Below are 19,837 nucleotides of genomic sequence, written 5' to 3'. Positions count from 1 at the left end.
CGCAGGTTTTTAAAAAGTAAAAGAAACCTAAACCCCAAGACCTAGGCTCCTGGGATAAGGATCTCTTTACCAACGAGAAATCTTTGGACATTAAAATAAGCCTTTCCTGGGAGATATCAATGAGGCCTTGACCATATATAGTCCGATTCTCAGACAATACATACTACACCAACAGGGACCTTCTATTTCTGACTCTCAGCCCTTCCTCCACACTGCCAAGCCGTACAACTTAGAGCAAGTGGTTTATCTTCTCTGAGTATACATTTTATTATCTTTAATATGAAGGGACAGTGTTAAGGATTTCTAATTTTCCCATCTAGTTCTGAAATGAAATATTTGCTAATGAAAGAATCTATTAACATTGTCACTGGCAGTTTTTTATTTCATTCTTTAAATACAAAGGGCAATACATGCAACACAACACAAAAATATGTCATTGTCATAACCTCTGAGAGAAATGTTTTTGCAAAATTTTCCTTGCTCTTGGGAAAAAAACATCATGACATCAGGCTCCGTGAGTGATGAGATGCCATTGATACAGGCTTGGGGGTGGAGGTTTTATGTTTTTACTTTGAACTGAAATGCTTTGAAAGTGCTAGGATTTCCCTTTGTGGAAAATGCTTTTGCCTCTAATATTATCTCCAGTGATCGAGGGTTGGTGTCAAAGATTTGTGAATGGGTTTCCGAATGTGCTAGTGGCACCTCCCATCGTTAGCTGTCTACATTTTTTTATAACCACTTGCATACTTTTGGTCAACCACTGTAAAACAAACAGCCCTTCCCAAATGTTTTTGTTTTCTTTGACAGCATAGCAATAATTCACTTGGAATGTTGTAGAATAGAATAGCACTTTAATGCTGTTGTAAGGCTAGCTTTTTATGATTGGTATTTGTCAAGTTGTTTTTAAGTTAAAAGATGCCAGATTGAAAAGCACATAAAACACTGTGGAGATGTGTTATGCTTAACCCTTCTCTTCCTATCTCTGCAAAATATATATAACCACACATGCACATACATGCATAAATATATGCATACATGCATATTCAATGTATATATGTATATGTGTATATTAAAAATGATACTCTTAAATGTTTGCTATTTTTGTTTTTGTACTTGTACATTTGTCTCATACTTGAGAAGTGTAATATTTAAATTAAGGTAGTTTTGTGTTCATGCAAATGAAGATTTAAATTAATATTTGGTCCTGCCTAGAAACATTTAGAAAATATGTTCTAATATGCTCTCTGCATACTTAGTTAGATATTCCTGATCCCTTTTCTCTAGTCACGCACATACTAAAAAAGAAGTTTAGAAGAAACATAAAATTTGGTTAAGAAAGCTTTATTTTCTTATTTGGTGGGGGGGAGACTATTGTCTCAGATATATATAATAAAGTATTTATCTATGTATCAAAAATGGAGGGATAAAAGTTGACTTGGGAACCAGCACAGTTTCTGCGCATCAATACATCGAATATCTTTCTATAGGGTGACATTTGAACTAAGAAATTGGCGTTTGGACAGTTTCATTTTTATCCTATCCATCCTCCTCTCTGAAAAACCTGTCTGTAGTCTGCACAACATGGCTCTTCAACTGTGATCTATGAGAAGCATGAAGAAGTCTCATGTTGAGTTTAATTTCAGAGGCTGGGAGTTTATCAGCTGAACCATCTCACCTGCATTCCTTGCAAGGGGTTGGAGCCCTCAAAGCCTGGCCTAGCTTTGGGCTTCTCCAGCAGAGAGCAGTGAAACACTGTCAGTAAACTTAATTCTGGAAACCAGAGCAGCTTCCAAGCTAAGAAAAAGGCAGAGGCAGAACTGGCAGGCTCATCAGAGTTGCAAAGACACTGGCGAAACTGGGCTTGTAGATTTTAAAAACTGGGTTTGTGTTAAAAGATTGATGCTGATATTGACAGCACTGTATATATTTAGACATTAAAATATTAGTCAAAACAGCGCTTTATAGCAAGATAGAGGACAAAAGAAAAAGCGTGTGCTTTCCATAACTAGCTTACTTTGATCGTACGATTATACATTTATTAGGTCACTTTGATTAGAATGCATTACTATCACAATGCCGACTCTTGAATTCCAATCTCTGGCCATCTACCTTGGCAGTTCTTCAAGCATCCCTTGTTTGCAGCAGGGCAAATGCTCGGTAAATCAAGTGCAAGAAGCAGTTTACACAGACGCCTTCTACAGGAAGGTGGCTGCAGAGGGCCATTTTAAGAAGCTTGAAAATGGCTTTCCATGGCTCCAGTTCAAAATGAGGTTCATAGTGGGGATGTGTGAATGGCTTTCCAGGTAAAGTGATTTATGCATTACACACAAACTTAACAGTGTATCACGAAAATGCAAGAACTCTCTGGACAACAAGCCCTTGGCTGGGGTGTAAATGAGTTCCTCTCCTCCAATCAAGACAGAGAATATTAGCAAATGGAATATGTTTGTGCTAAGTGGCTCTCAAAGAAAATGCTTCTTCTTCTCACAAAGGAAGTATGAGCATTTACAATCCCATGATTAGTATATGTAATCTGATCTGTTACTTTTCTTGGATGAAAAGGACTTACTCCAGTGTTTTTTTTTTTTCAAGCAAAGATATCAGAGATACTATTCTGAGGAGATCTAAAGCAAAACAAAATAAAACAAAAATCCAGGCAGATCATTCATTTACTCCACCAAAGTGGGAGATGAGATAATGCCCCATGTAGGCATCTCACAAACTTCTAACTAGTGGCTTGATGAGCTGGCATTCTGGAACTCTGGCTCTCTTCAAGTGCTGGCTCAGACACCAGCCCCCGGGTGCAGGCTGCCAAAATACTAAGCAAGGCCTGGGGCACCACACATCCAGGGAAGAGGGCAGCATGGCGCCATGCCCCAAAAAGCATGCTGTACAAAGGATGAACTTCCAAAAGGAGGGCTCACATCAAAGGTCCCCGCGTGTTTTACATTCCCCTGGTGACCAGACTCATTTTACCTTCCATTGGAATCTCCTCTCAGCTACTCTAGCTCCCCTTTCTTGAAGGAAAGCTCCTCCTCCTTCTTTCCTCCTCCCTCAGCCCCTCTCCACTGTACCATCCCAGCAAAAAGAAACACCTTGCAACCAGAAAACCCCTTCCACAGGGCAAGAGAGCCACCACCAGCACAGCGAACGGCAAAGCTTCCCTGGGACAGAACGTGGCGGGTGCCCAGGCTGTACTGCTTGGGAAAGTGCAGCCCCACCGCTCCATGTCAACATTCCACCCCTCGCCTTTCCCAAGGTCTCAGGGAGAAAACCTTTTCTTTCTTTCTTTCCTTTTTTTTTTTTTGTTCTTATCAGTTCAAACAAGAACAATGAATTCCTCAAGCCCACAAGAATGTGACAAGGTGTCAAACAAAGCCAACCAGGAAGGTGATGTATGGCCCATGGGCTGCGGCTCCCATAAATCACTTCACAAACCAGAGTTACAAAAATGAGTCCCGCAACCCAGAGCCCAGGGTGCCAGCTCCCTTCACCCTTAGAACATGCGCACCCCTCGCCCCCGCCCTCCAGGACCCTCACCACAGCGCACCTGTCACCCTCCCCCCACCAGCAAACTGCAGGCTCAAGGGTTAAGCTCTTTTCCTTCTGTGGCAAATACAGCTCATACCTGGTGGAGTGCTATATAATTTAATGTGCTGTAGGGACGTGTGTTCATATGGCTTTGTTGAAGGCTTTCTGGAAAGTTCTATCATGAAACCCTAATTTCAAAGGTTTATAAATGGAAAAAAGTATTTGTTCTGAGGTCAAAATTTGATTTAGAAAGTTTGAGCTTAAGCGGTGAAATGACTTAACGGTTTTCAAAAATCAGATGCCAGAAATTGTTTTGCATGCTTTATTAACGATACAAAGAGAACCTTAGAACCACCAGTCTAGAATCCCTGCTTGGGTTCCTAGGATATGGTTTTCTTGAAAGAAGAACTGGATCTATAGTTGCGTACATACTAAAATTAGGAGGGGAATGGGAGAATTTAACATTGCCTATGTGAAGTAACTTATTGGCAAATACATGATTACCAATTTCCATCACTGCAGTGTGATTTAGGAGCAAGTACAGTCTAAACTCCTCATGCAAAAATGTCTGAAAATATTTAAATACAAGTGATTGACTAATGTTCAGAAACTTAGAATCCATTCCATGAAAAACATAATAACAGAACTTCTATTTCTTTAAACTGTCTTAAATACATATTTAACAGACCAGAACACTGAAGTAAATCATTTATAAACATGCTTTCATATGATAGATTCATTTATAGCTGTTACATTCTTGCACAACAAGTTTGGGAGAAAAGAAAGAACCTGCAAAGAAACAGTTTTGTTGAAAACTAGAGGCAACTATAAGAGAGAGTAAGCACACCAATGCCTGTGCATTGGAGGTCAGGATTAGCCTAGCTGAATATAGGTCCAGTTCTTCCCTCCAACTGCTTTCTTAAAGATCAGAGACTCTAAAAATAGCTGGAGCAGCAGAGATGAGCTCATTCTCTACTGACTAACCTTACTCATTCTCGAATGATAGTAAAAATAATTCAAAGCAAAATCCAATTTATAAAAAGAAAGTACCATCCACCGCACTGGTAGTTTAAACTCATAGAAGGTTGACTTACGATTGATGTAAGCCTTGGTATTAAAAACCACCTAAATATGTGAAAAGTGCATAAGGGATTCTTTGCAGTATAGCATGATCTTTAAGATTTTATAAACGATAAGTTCTTCTAATGCATGTAAATAGACCAACTTTGGATAATATCATTTACTCATTCAAGAATATAGCTATTCAATTAAACGAAGTACATCTGTTATTATTGCCAATAAGACAACCAAAGAAAGAATGTACTGAGCCTTAATTCTAAGATGAGAATGGAGGAGTAAAAACTCAATTTGCCACTACTTTGGGAGAATTACCTGTTGCATTACTTCTATTTAAACACAAATATTTCTTCTTATTTCTACACATATGTATGGTCATAGTGTCAAGCTACATGGTAATTCTACAAGAGTATTACTGGGGGAATGAAAACTTCCTTGTTGAATTAAGGAGAAGAGAAGGTAAAATAGTGCATGCACATCTGTGAGATGCCAATTTGTTTGCACTGGAAAAGTCTGTAGAGAAAGCTACCTCTTTCAAAATGGGACTATTTTCCTGAGATGGAGCTCCAAACTGGAAAAGGCAAAGAAGAAAGTATTGGTGCTGACCACTTAAAATCTTCTAATATTGTAAAGCATACTTGTGAAAATATTAACCTCCATATACAGATGCAGAAAAACAGATGAGTTAGAATCATGTCATCCATTGTTTTATACATATATTTTTTAAAAAGTATCCTACTAAGCCTTAAGGAGTTTCCATGGGTAGATCTGGGCAGCCTGGAACATATTATCAATCAATCCAAGGAGGAGCAAGCGTACACAGGTCGCCTGCACTCTGTCCAACAGAGCCTGAGAGGCCCGGGTGAACCACCCTCTGCGTCCAGACTCTAAAACAACTTATAGAAGGAACCACATCTTCAGATGGTTTCCTTCCTACAGGAAACCTAGGTTTGGTTGTTTGGGAGAGCAATCCATTCCCATTGAAAAGAAGACGGTTAAAATTTCCTGAGTATTTGCCTCATGTCAGCAAAGACTTTTATCTACATTTTCACCCCATATGAAGTCACAGTAAGGCTGAAAAAGCCTTCAGTTAAGTAGCTGACTTTACATAGCTTTAAGTCATATACATTTTTATAGTCTTATTACTTATATATTTTATACATCTTTATTATTTTTTCAATATATTTATTAATTTTTATTTTAAATTTGCAAAATAAGCTTTATTGTCATAAGTAATAAGTGAGGCCTATGAAAGTATTAGGGATAATTTTTTAGTCTTATTCAGAACTAGCTGGTGTCAATCAATAAACACAAACTAAGATCCAACTCCATTTCATACATACATGAAGATAGAACAATTTAAAAATTACTGTAAATTGGCCTCTGTTCCACTGATAATTCATTCATCCAGAAAATACTTATTAAACATCCAGTGTGTGCAAAGAGCTACAGTAGGGTACTGAGAGGTACAAATGGAATCTCGCTTATTATTTGCCATTAATTGGCATACCTCAAATTGCCTTATATTGTTACCTTTATTGCCTATCTTTTTACGTGTGTGACTTTTTAATTTCATAAGGCAGGGACCATACATTAGATCTCATGAGTGTACTGCTCAGTCCCTTCTCTTTATCACTGGACTTAACAATGATAATTTTCTGAGGATGAATATAATAAAATATAACTCAGAATAATCTGATAATGGTCACATATATACATTCTTTATATGACTAGTAAGACACTACTAAGCTCTCTTAATATTATGGAAAATTTAAAAACTTTATCTCTAACACATTTGACTCTTTAAATAGTGACACTGAAAGTCACTCCTCTTCTCTTCCACTCCATTCTATTAAAATAAATACTGTTCCTAATGTCATGACTGACTATGTACAGCCACATATACTTTGGCTTGATTCAATATGAATATAGTGAGAGAAGGAAAGAAAACTTCTCTACTGATAATTGTCCTATTAGGTCTTCCCAGCACCACTGGTTTCTAACATGCCTGGTAACAGAATCTAGACAGACTGTGGTGTAGCTTGGACATATTCATTCCTTGGATACTTTTTATAAGACATGGTGCTGTGCACTGACAACACAAGAGGAAGGAGGTGGTCTGCTGTGTGAAAACACGTCAACGAACAAAACAATTGTTGTGCACTGTGAAATGTGCTTTCCTCAAGGGGTGGGCCAACCCCTTAAAGGCAAAGAGGGGGAGTACCATCTTTGAACTGGGGCTGGGGAGATTTGTTGAGACTTGTTCAGATGGTGTTAAAGGTCAAGAATATGACAATGAGAGCAGAGGTGTGAAATAACCAGTGTAGACCAATAACCAGTCTTTCTGTGCTAATTAAGTGAAGACAATGACTGGTGGATAGTAGGAGGCAAGATTAGAAACTAGACGTAATGCTATAGTCAACATAAGAAATATGGATTTTATCCCTTTAGTGAATGGTAGTCTTTGAAGGCTTGTGACAGGAGCGTGATAGGTTTTCGTCTTGAAGATAGCACTTGCGGTAATACTGGGGCCCGTAGAGACAAAGTAACAGTGGTAATGCAGGAAAAGAAGACTCAAAATATATGAAGCAATAAGTGGCAGGACTTTGTGAGTGCTGAAATGGAGAACAACGGGTTAAGGCTGATGGGGTGAATGTTGGCACTCTTACCTAAGCTACAAATACAGTCACTGAAATGTAGGTAATGACTGAAACATAGATGTCACTGAGCTTACTCAGATGGACACGTAGCATGAGAAATAAAGAGAGCCTCAGTTAGACCTTGGAGATGAGCAATGGGGAAAGGCAGGGGGGGAAGAGAAGAGGCTACCAGATCTAAGGAGCTATCAGGAAAGCTTCCATTCTGGGATCCAAGGAGAGAGAGTTTGAAGTAGGGAAGCAGGCCACTGTGTCAGATATTTCCGAACAGACAGGAGGATGAGCACTGAGACGTGTTGCTTGGTTTTCGCAGCTCTGAGGTTATCAGTGACCTCAATTAGAGTACTTTCTGTGGGATGGAGGGGGTGGAAGCCAGATCACATTCGGCTCAGGAGTGCCTGAAAGACATGGAGAGGTGAGAATATATTTCACTTTGCATCCTGTGGCCTCTGCTATTTCAGAATGGCTTCAGCCTGCCAAAGACAGACGTCTCACCTCCTCTGGCTATGCCTGCAGATCCCTTAAGCCAACATGTCTGCAACGCTGCAAAGCTCAAACAAAGCTGCAGAGCACAGAAGGCAACTGGTGAGTCATCGTGACGTTAACACATCAGATAGGGGAATTAGATCTGTCGTTCATGGCCCAAAATTATTCCACTATTCCTTCTGAGGACAACCACCTGAACCAAACTGGAAGAGATTTTTAAGAGATCCTAAGATGCTCACTTGGCATTGCTCTGCAAAGCTGACAGCCCGAGTATGAACTAAAAATGGCATGTGCCTAGAACAGGAATGTAGGTCTCTGACCTAATGGGAAAACCACACTTTCAGGATCCCCACAGTAAAGGGATATGGTAATGGGTAAAACATACTCTACCTCATTATTCTTTAGCTTTGAGAATCTAGACATAGAAAGAACATTCAAGATTCTCAAGAGAAGGAAGAAATAACATCTGGAGGCAAAGCTAAATGTCTTTGCTTCTATTAATGAACTTCAATTCATTTTCCATTTGCACACTGAAGAAACTCATACATGGATAAAGAGGGCCAGAAAGACACACTCAAGCAGGGATCAGGAAATTTTTTCAGTAAAGGGCCAGACAGTAAACTTTTTAGGCTTCGTAGGCCAGGTGGACCCTGTCAACGACTCAGCTCTGCCAAGGTAGTGCCGAAGCAGCCAAGGGAGAACAGAGAGGTGTGGCCGCATCCCGGGAAAGCTATATTTAGGGGACTGAAATTTGCATTTCACATAATTTTCACGTCACAAAATATTACCATTCTTTTCGTTTTTTTCTGCCATTTAAAAATATATAAACCATTCTTAAATTGCAGGTCATACAAAAACAGGCAATAGGCTGGATTTGGCCCGTGGTCCACAGTTTGCCAACTCCTACCTACACCGGCCAAACCTTATCCGGTTCAACCCCTACGTTAGCCCAGATTTAGTGAATTAAGAATTTCTGGATGTAGAACCCAGTGATTTGTTGAAACCATAGGATTTGTGTAGTTGGCAATTCACAGAGACCTGGTTTTTCCGAAGTCTCAGAGTCTTTCTCACTGTAACTCTGAGCTAATCACCTTGATGCTAAGAGTGAAAGTTGTAATTAAGCTAAGGGCTACCCACTCAGTTCTTCACTCATTCAAAAGTATTCACTGAGTAACAGTGGTTTCTCCAGTGCTGCGGGAGATATTACAGAAAGCAAAAGCAGGGGCCACATACTCCAGAAGTCACCATCTATTTGAGACAACAAGCTCCTGCACTGAAATAATGGTACAATTGTAATGCAGATTCCTAAAATTAAACAGAGAGTTCTCTGGCTGTTAATATTTAGACCAGATTGCTAGAAGAGAGAAGTATTTTCACTTTTAAGTTAATCAAAGTCATGTGGTGATTACTAGCTCCTAGAAAGTATAAAAATTGTCTTATAAAGTGCTAATTACCAGTATTATAAATATCTTTTAAACCTGATGTTTCAGAGAGGAAAATTATTGTAGCAAATCTTTCAAATGCACTGTTCAATAGACTATCTATGGCTAGTGATGTAGACTTCTGAGGAAGCCTACATTTTTTTCTATATCAAATCAGATTTGATCCATTGTGCTTTTACTCAAGAATCTTCAGCAGCTTCCCACTTCCTATGATGTCCTATCTCCTTAGGCATGTGATTCAGAGCCTGCCTGCTCTGTTATCACTGCTCAGGCTTGTTGTCCACATCCCCCTCTCACCCAGACTGTGGCCCTGATTTATACTATGCAGCCCAAACTAGCTGTTCTTACTTAAACACACCCTATACTTCCTGCCTCCATTGATTTGCACCTGTTTTTTCACACGGCATGGAAGGCTCACTCCTGGAATTTCCTTTCAGCTGTCCTATTAAAATCCTATTTATTTCTTAAGGCTCAGCTAAAGTGCCATTCATCTTCTTTGTAAAGCCTTCCTTATTTTACCTCGTAGTTTGAAAAAAGTTGCCATAAAGGCCTCATAGATCTTTGTTTATGATTCACATTTTGGCAGAAATATTACAAAATAGCTACTTATGAGGCTCTTATAAGGATTAAATAATAAAGCAAGGCAACGTTTATAATGCACCTAAGTAACTCCTGACACAAAATTCGAGTTCCACATAAGCAAGTTTCATGAGTATGCATACCTATCCTTAAACTGTAAGTTCTTAAAGCTAAGAATCATATTTTATTTATTTACACACAAATCTTTTATGTTAAGTGCTCAATAAATGTTATTAAATATAATTGGAATATTGAGCACTTCATTTTTGCAATGCATAACCATTACTTTTTAATCCTAAAGCTCATCATGAGAAGGAATGAGAAACTGTAAGATTTCCATACTCTTTCTTGAATTAGCTGCATGGTGCAGAAAAATCATGGGTTTTGACTATGACAGGTCTGGGTTCCAGACTAGGTTTTATTACTCGCTGTATATCTGTATAAGTTACTTATATTTTCTGAGACTCAGTTTCTTCACTTAGAAAATTATGTCAATCAAGTGTGTTTTGAAGGTTTGTTTAGGTTTCTAGAAAAATGTCTGGTGTTTTAAAGGCATTTAATAAGTATCAATTATGAATATTAAGCAATACTGTGTTTAGATGCCCCATTTATATTACCTACATTGAGAAATGATGGTCAAAATAGTATATACCAGAATGAAATGTGAGCTCTATTTCTTGACCATTCTTTCTTAAATACACAAATAGGGCAGCAATCTCCAGCCCATTTCACAGGAAAGAGCTGGTGCAGTGGAGGACAGTTGACTATGATCCCTGAGGAGTAACCCTATTGACAGCACCAACTTTGACTTCTCCCCGAGGACCTTAGCAGCAGCAAGAGGGAAGTGTGGACCATGGTGTCAGATTAGACTTGAGGATCCATCAACCTAAGAGGTGAAAATTTCAGAGCTGATAATTACCATTTGCTTGGTAGGGTCCCTGAAATACAACCATTGTGTTTCATTTCCTAGTCATTTCTGTTATCTTTCTGAGATGCTCTGGAAAATCTATGATATTCTATGTCTGGCATTGCTTTGATTTATGTACGTACATGATGACTGTGGTGGTGGTACCCTGTTTCAAATGATGTATATCCAAACTACGTTGGCCCAGGGAACCCTACACAAAAATGAATCAGTCTGTTTGGTATTGAGTTGAGTGAGCAGGAGCCTTAGAAAAGAGAAAGTATTTCCTAGACTCATTCTAGCTAACCATTCCATCAACTGAAAGTTTTGCAAAGGTTTCTGCCTCTTTGGTCAAGGAAATGTAGCAGCTTGCTAATGCCAATCTCTTCAAACATATGATATTGGGAATCAACAATAATCTGTAAGACTCAATTGGATACGATATGTTGGTGGTTTGGGGCAGCATTAATATTTTTAATAAGACAGTGTCTATTGGGTTATGGCACAAATTTTTAACTCACTTTTCAATTGGAAAATGCCATGATTCCATTATTCTATCAAGAATCATCAATAAAACCCAGTAATCACCTAATTGATAAATTACTAAAATTGATGCTAGAATTCCCATAGGTTCTAATGAGGATTTAAGTAAAAGAGCTACATGAGAACAAGCAAGGCTAATTCCACCAGGGTTTTTCTGCCATATCAGCATCCCATAACCCATCATTTGAGAGGAACTGAACAAGAACCATGGAGAATATAGCAAAGAAACTTGCTCCATTTTTCCCTCCATATTCAAGGTAAATTGTGATTTGGGCCCAAATGAGGTGACTCACTGCCTCAGTTCTCCCTTTCCTGTTTCACGTTCAGACACAGCCAAGACTGGAAAGTAATCAGCTCCTCCAGATGGTAGCAGACTGCTTCCAGGATGATATTTAGTTCTTATTTTCCATGTGCTCTGTGAAACCACCTACCATTCAGAGAAGCTCTCTGATATATCCTAAACTCTAAGAACAAATGAAAATGGCATTTTGAAAAAAAGATGAAGCCACAACAAAGAAGTCAGAGACATGATACAGCAAGATCAGGCCCTTATCTGCCCTGCAAGAGAAAAACGCATCAGACTCAAAGAACTCAGCAATGTGACCACTGGTTTTCTGCTGAGACCTGACACTTGACCGCCACAAGAGAGCCTTACATTTCCAGTGTATTCAACAGATTCTCCCCTTTCAGTGAAGACAGCTGCAGAAGGTTACTGGATACTTGTTCTTCCTCAGATGCAAAGATTCTTTTGTGAGCAGAGTCAGAGGGAGAAAGAGCTCAAAAGGGAGTGGACACCGGAAGACAAAAGGGACGGGTCTACCTACAGGTGGCAGTGGCATGTTTCCATTCTGTGCTGTGGCCAGTGGCAGAGTGGAAGGCCAACCTTTTCATCAGTTTAGCAACTGGAGCCCAAGTCCAGTGGCTCAAGCTCCGGGTAAATGCCGCTAACAAAGGAACACTGCCCTGCTCTGAAAGAACAAGGTGCTTTAAGTCTTGTTCAGGTGACAAGCTTTACGTCCAGTAATTCAAATATTTTCCTCAATTCCCTCAAAACCCCACCCCAAATTCTTCCTCAGCAGGCAGCCTTAAAATACTGACTAATCGCTTACACCTCAACTCTGTTCCCCACAGACTCAGAGCCCCCATTTGTACACATTTGGAACTTGGCAGAAGTGTTCGTTAGCTGATTCCTGTGTACTCGGTCCAGCTGATTTGTCAGCATCATGAGACTAGGCTTTTGGTCTTCTCTTTCCTGTGTGTCCGTTCACAGTAACTAGCTCTGTAGCTTAACCATAATAAACACTCACTAAGGGAGGACCGACCAGCCAGTTCTGACTCCTCCTTCTCAGATATCATTCCAAGTATGCTGGTCCCTGGCTCTCCCCAGAACAGATAAAGTGTCTAGAGGTTCCCCTTCCTGATGAGGTCTCCAGATTTTCATGCTGCCTTTGGATCCAAAAGCAAAGATATTCCCAAAAGAGCAAAAAGAAAAGAATTCAGTGCCTCTGTGGGCTCGCCTTCTGCTCATATCATGAAAATAGGACAAGTGACTGCTTCTACATAGTTTGTACCATTAACTACATTCAGGAGTGCTGGTTAACAACAGCACGTCATCAATTCATAGTGCCAACATTTTTTGTTATTATACAAGCTAGTAATTTAACAGACTACTAAGGAGTCTCACATACCTATTTATACCTCTTTCCTCACAAATTGTTTTCTCCTCTACCATGTTCATCTGCAGTGCTCAGAAACTAGAAAACCAGAACTGATTTCTCCTCCCCCATCCTCTCTCTCTCTCTCTCTCTCTCTCTCTCTTTCTCATTTCAACAAGGAAAGCAGCAGCAGAAAGAACAATCTGACTCAGATGGGTTCACAGGGCACAGTGCCAAACCATGTTGATACGCATTAGCTACATCTCAGCTAAGTGTTAGTGATATTTTTTCCCCTAAGTTAGCACTGCTAAAAAGAACCATTATTTTCAATAACCACTGCTTTGATTGCTTTCTTAATTCTGTGCTGAAGAATGAAAGGTGGGCTAAGATGGGAGAGGTAGTATTTATGTTACTTTGATACTGACAAATAGATTGCACAGGTACAAGAAGAGTAGACAGAATGATCCTCTCACCTTTCACCTGCTTCTCATGATATCTGCAATATACCCCTGGGTGTTCTGCCTAGTCAAATTTTTCATAACTGAGGAGATAAGGAAAATAAAGAATGTTCAGTTAGCCCCTCCTCACTCCCTCTTGACATCTGCAGTTAATGGCGGGCAACAGATCTACCAGCTGCAAGACTGGTTCCTTCTCATGACTGGGGACTCTCAGTTCCCACAGCATGTCCTCCACCATGCCCACCCAGGCTGTCTGATCTAAAGCAGCTTGTCCCATTCTAATACTCTCCACCACATTCACTTGGTTCACTTTTATTCACTACTCTTATCACTGTTGGAAATTATCATCCTTATTTTTGCATAACTAGACCATTGTTCATAATTCCTCTCTAGAATGTAAGATCCAAGAGAGCAGGGGCCTTGAACTGCTCACCAGTGTTATCTCCATATGTAGAACAGTGCCTACCATCAGCATGGGTGTGATAAATGTTAGCAGAGTGAGCAAACAAATGTCTCCTTAGGGATGATTCTCAGTTTCCATCCATTCTCCTGTTTGTGGACTGTTTTTCTCTCCAATGAGCAGCCCACCCTCCATGGACACAGAGGAATTATATATTTGGTGTGATCTCTAGAGTTCACAAACTCTGATTCTCCATTATTTTAGCCAGTACCTATAGCTTTATAGTTAGTGAAAAAGTAGATGGGGGCACAGGTGCTTAGAACTAATGTCTTCCCATTTTGACAATGGAGAAAGGGAAAACGTCACTCTAAGACATTCCATATTGAATTCCATTCAAATTTGAAAACTTTAGCAAGTCTGAAGACTAATTTGGGTTTAAATTTAGCATAACACTTATTTTAAAACAACTAGAATGTTTTCACTGCATACACATTTATTATTATACACTTCCATTTCTGCTTGTAAATGTATAAAAGTTCACTCTCATGAAATCAAACAAAAATACACTAATGTGCAAAACAGCTAAAGCGAATAAAATGGATCACAATATTTCTAATCACAGTTAAATGAGCTAAGGAATATAGGCCACTGACAATTTTATGTGGGTATTCAAGTGCCCCCTGCACATGCAAACTAAAGGGCAATTTAATATGTGTGTTAAATAGAAACATTATATAATCATTTGTAGTACATCTTAGGAAAAAGGGATACTTTAACATTACAATGTTAATGTTAATGTTATTAATTTCAGCCATTTTTTTTCCTAGTATGTTAAGTATTTCCTTGTATTTAAAAAATCATGAACAATAATAGCGAACCTAGTAATCTTACACCAAGTATAAGGTCACTGTGTGCCAATTACAAGACAGTCAACAATGAAGTTAGTAACATAACAGAAGATTTCACAGAGGTGCAAGAAGATGCTATTATTTTCCTAATAATCATAATTCTGTTTCTGTCTACGTAACTTATAACACTACCCAAATTAACAGGTGAATAAGAAATTATCATCTTGGCTGCTGTGTGGCATTCTTCAAATCTCTTAAAATTTGCAAAAGTTTGCTTTTCTGGAAAGCACTTACCCACCTCTCTGGGGTGTTATTTGAATTAGGAATCCTGGAACCCACAGCCTAAGCATGGCCAGCAGGTTGAAAGTTAATAAGCACAATGGAAATGGGACCTACTTAGCTACTATGGATATCCCAGATATGAAGGATTCCTATTTGCGGTACTCATCAGCAACTACTAGCACAAAATCCCACATGCTGCTTGGACCTAAATATGGTCATAAATGTTTACTGTGCATAAATAACATTCATGGAACTGTTCGAAGACTGCAGAGCCACTGCAAGGAAAACGTTACGTTTCTTTCCTTCTATCCCATTTTCCATCTGGAGAAGTTGAAGTTTTGTTCTGCAATTAGCTTTACAGAATAGAGCATTTTTGTTGATTATTAAAACTGCCTGGCCAAAATTGGACACAGTGCAAACCCTGGGTGAGCCAGTTTACCTGGGAACCCCCACACCCTTTGAAAGGTTTGAAAACTGCACATTGTCTGCTCATTGGGGAGGTCATGATACTGTACCCCAAAGACAAAGTCCTCCAGCAGGTCAGAGAGACTGGACTGGGCAACAGAGGCTGGCGTTCCTGACCCTTTCGGTTCTCCTCATGTGAAAACCTTTCAAACCTCTTCTTGTGAATGAGTCCAACTCAGTTTCTCATCATCTGACCCACGCAAAGAATACTGTTTTGATTTTTTTCTCTTTTTTTGTCTTTGAAACAAGCTTGTGATGCTTGAAGCCATGGCTGTCAGTTTAAACACACCAGGGACATTTCACTCTACAGATATCCATTTCATAACTCAGAAAGGAAAGTGCAGTGCCCTGCTGGGACCAGAACTTGCACTTGTGTCCTATTTTGCTAAACAGCTTCAGCAAGCCAACAGAAATGCTCCATTCTGTAAAGCTAATTGCACAACAAAACTAACTCTTTCAAATGGAAAATGGAATGTCACTGGACAGGAGTTAATGAGCTGGCCCACAAAGGGTTCTCCTTGGTCTCACTCCTCTGCTCTTCTTGACTGTGGAGAGCATCGCCAGGACTTAGGGTTCACTGCAGCCCACAGTGTGTGCCTCCATGGTGAGCTTGGTCTAACGAGCTAGTGGAGAAGAAACAAGTGTACCAGACAGCATGAGCTGAGTGTGGGTTCAGTGGGGGTAAAGGAACCAACATAGATCTGTGTGCTGTTGGACCATTGGGAGAAGACACAGAGGTATCTTGCAATAGGTATATTGCAGAACATGGTCCACCACTATTGCTGGCAGCTGACAATCTGTTTTATCTCCTTTTTGTGCAATGGCCCCCATATTCCCATTCTTCCCCACTTTCTGCATCACTTTTCTTCTTCCGCATTCTCTTAGTGATCTTTAGCCACAGCCAAGGTTACAACTGCTACCACCAATGGCCCCCATATCTTTATCCGCAGCTCAGCTCCCTCTAAACTTCATAAATACATAACTAAGAATGTGGGTGTTTCCTCTCTAGTTGGAAATCTGAACCCATTTTTCTTCCTGTTTTTTTTCTCTTAGTTGAGGTCATGGCCATCCTCCAAGTGACCCTTGCTTTTAGTCCTTGAAACTTCCCACTTTTTAAATGTTTGGGGACAAGAGATTTCTAACAAATGACTTCTATTTTGTATAACCAAGTATATTTTAAAAAACTCTCAGGAATACTTAGTTTTCTCTCAATTCCTGTGTAATATAAAAATGTATAAGTACTTAAAATACATAAGCTTGTTGTTAGTCAGGGTGGTGGTACTGACTGTGGGCATCAGGGAGAGAAATGGGGAGAGGAAGAGCCACTCTCTGTTGTTGGAGGCTGTGTGTGTGTGTGTTTTGGTAGGTGTGTTGTGAGCTTCTGAGAAAAAGTAAACAAAACATGCTTATTTTGTTATTACCCTTTAAAGTCTAAAGTCACACTCTGGGAGTAGGAACATGCCCATGCATTAATCAATCAATTTTTTCAAAAAATGTTGGTATATTAAATTTTAAAGTGCAGTCTTTTCAAAAAATAGTTGTGGTACTTTACCCTTAGGGTTTTTTCATTTTTTTTTACCACAAATAAAACAAGGTGCTAAATTTAAATTCATAGAGCACCTAGGTTTTTACCGACATAAGGGAAGTCAGCGTAACCTAAAAAGAGTGAAACCGTGAATGCAAAATTTGCAAAAAGAAAACTAACTTATTTTCTGAACTCAGTGGTCCGCAGTGACCCACATACACAGTAAGATGACTAAAAAATAAGAAATACATTCACATACAAGTTTTGCCACGTATAACTCTTTTTCGTGTGTCCCAATCATAGAGTGTCATCGATTTAATGATCCTTCTGTAAAATCAATCATAGACACATTGTTTTCGTTTTTGTTTTTTAATTTGGAGGAAAATTCCTCAAAATAGACACAACTCCTTCCAGTGTGCAGAAGAGCATGCCACCACATTGTCAATACCGTGCTTGGACACTTCACCTGAGACTGTGTCCCTGAACTAACATAGCTTGATTGTCTACATTGTTTTCTTTAAAGGTATTCTTCCCACATCTGCTTCTAAGTCTACTTTCTGTTTTGCAATCTTGTTGAATGTAGTAGCAGTGCTAATGTCACTTATATTTATGTCTCTAAGTTTTGGATCCAAGAGATTAGAAGCAGCAGTAATTCCTCCGGGTACAGTAATTAATGACATAATACTGTGGAAATACTCTTCTTAAAAAAGCTTCCAATTACACAGTTTTAAGAAATCATCTTGTGGGAATGACCAACGTAGCCTCGCCATACTTTTTTTTCTTCATTCAACAAATGTGTATGAAACAACTACTATATATCACTGTCCTAAGTTTTAAAGAAAATGCAAAACCGATGGTACCTCTCCTCAAGGAGTTTACAAAACCCATACACAAAGATAAAAAAACCTGTTCAAAAATCATCATTACAAAAGAAAATGCACAATGCTATAAGCAAGGCATTAATATTGTGTGCTCATGGTCCAGGAGTGAGACGACCCATTTCTGACTATTGGGGGGGGCGGATGTCAGGAGCTTCTGCATAAAATGAGTTAATGTTTAAACTGAACTTTGGAAATTAAAGATTTCAAGAAGTTGAAAGCAGAAGAAAGAAATTTCAGGTAGAAGTGAAGGTGAGAAAGTATCTGTCCTGTTCATAGAAAAAGTTTATTCACTTGTCTGCACATATATGAGGAAAATGATAGGGAGCTAAACAGTTCTGTTTCTGTGACCTGAAAAGCTTATAATTTATTCCAGTCACTAATGAGGAACCACTGGCAATTTCTGAATGGAGGAATGACATGAAAGAATAGTCAGAAATAGTCTAAGAACATTCATGTAATAAGATTAGGAGAAGTACAAGATGTATGGGAAGCTTTGGGCGGACTGTAGGGAAGGTGATCATAGAATTCACCTTCTCAAAAGAGGGCACTTTTGGGGTGAAAGGAGGTGCTACTGGTAGTTACACTGAAACAATGGGCATAAAATGGGACTGTTCTGAAAAAACCATGACATGTAATCATCTTAGTTATGGAGCATTGGTGTGGCATTTTAAGAGCTAATAGGTTTATACTGCATGAAGTATCTCATTTAAAAATGGTTTGAAAGTTGACCCCATAAGAAATAAAATCAGATATTTTATGTAATACCTCCCATCTCAAAGCCATAAATCCAGGGAAACCCACATATCGCTTACTCAGGACTGTTGCTGAATCATGAATTGTCTGTTCAAGGTCACACAGAAAACCCTGGCTCTTTCTGTGCTGTGCGCTCTTTGAGGACAAGGAATGTTTTCTTTAATTCTGTACTTTCTTTCAGATTCAAGCACAGTGGCCTTCATATAACAACAATTTGATTTTTGTCATATTGAATTAGGCAACAGAGCAAAGGTAGAATATGCCAAATTTGAGTTGCAGGGCAAGGGCAAGTGGCAGTTAGAATGGAATCGATACCAAGTACTATGAAGGTAAAAAAGGTCAGATCTGAAGGGAAGGCAGTGGCATAATGGATACAAAGGTGACTGCATTGTCCAATACAGGAGCCACTAGCCACCTGTAGTTATTTAAATCCCAATTAATTAAAATGAAATAAAACCAAATATTCAGTTCCTCAAATACACTAGCCATATTTCAAGTGTTCAAGTAGCCATACATGGCTGGAGGCTACCATATTGGAAGGAACTAATACAGAACATTTCCATCATTACAGAAAGTTCTATCAGGCTGAGTGGCTCCAGAAATGCAAGAATCCTAATTCCTTCAATAAAAGTGAAAGAGAGCAGAGGGGTGGGTCTAGAAGCAAAGCAGTACCTAAGCTTTTCAAGGACGCCAAAAGCCGAGGAAAAAAGGAAAGGGGACGCAGGCTGGGGACACCTGAAGACATCTGACAAGCAGGCTCAAGAAAGTTTGATTGTAAATGAGTTTACCAGTGTAAACAGCTACGTGGGGGCTGTAAGTGAATGTGAAGAAAACTCAAAGGAAAGAAGTAGAACAAGAACCTGAGCACCAAAGAGGACAAGATTGCGTACCCTTTTAGTGCAGATCTGTGTCCTATAATTTTTCAAATCCCCCACTGAGCCTGACCAATAGCTAAAGCTTAATAAGCAAAAGTGGAGTCACTAACTGGAGATATAAATAAAAAACGGTCCAGAGCCATCATGTCTGGGTGATGCAGTCCACATTTCTCTAAAACATCAAGGATGACAAAATTCCAGTCATGTCAAGATTTCCCTTTTATGACCTTTAAGAAGGTTTCTTTTCTAGATTAGGCTTGTTAATAATTTAGATAAAAATATTGCAACAGGCCAGTGAATTAAGACCAGAACAGACATACAACATGGGTTAGCTTTTTTAAAGACTCAGAAAGAGGCGTGATAGACATTTTGACACTTTGGCTTCATTTTTAGTTTGGGTGGGTGTGTTTTGTGTTAAGGGTTTCCCATTATTACAATGTTTAATGTGTACATAAAAAATCCTGGAATGTTGACCA

General features: G+C 39.2%; 1 protein-coding gene and 1 long non-coding RNA gene across 3 annotated transcripts in view; one reads left to right on the top strand and one right to left on the bottom strand.

The window, feature by feature from the left end:
- Positions 1–19,837, top strand: part of LOC118917334 (uncharacterized) — a 72,005-nt gene that overhangs the window by 1,832 nt on the left and 50,336 nt on the right. The gene's annotated exons all lie outside the window — the stretch shown is intronic.
- HMGA2 (high mobility group AT-hook 2) overlaps positions 1–19,837 on the bottom strand; it is a 139,844-nt gene that overhangs the window by 88,566 nt on the left and 31,441 nt on the right. The gene's annotated exons all lie outside the window — the stretch shown is intronic.

Source organism: Manis pentadactyla, chromosome 10 (genome assembly GCF_030020395.1).
Source record: "Manis pentadactyla isolate mManPen7 chromosome 10, mManPen7.hap1, whole genome shotgun sequence".
Lineage (NCBI taxonomy): Eukaryota > Metazoa > Chordata > Mammalia > Pholidota > Manidae > Manis > Manis pentadactyla.
This window is presented reverse-complemented; position numbering and strand designations above follow the sequence as displayed.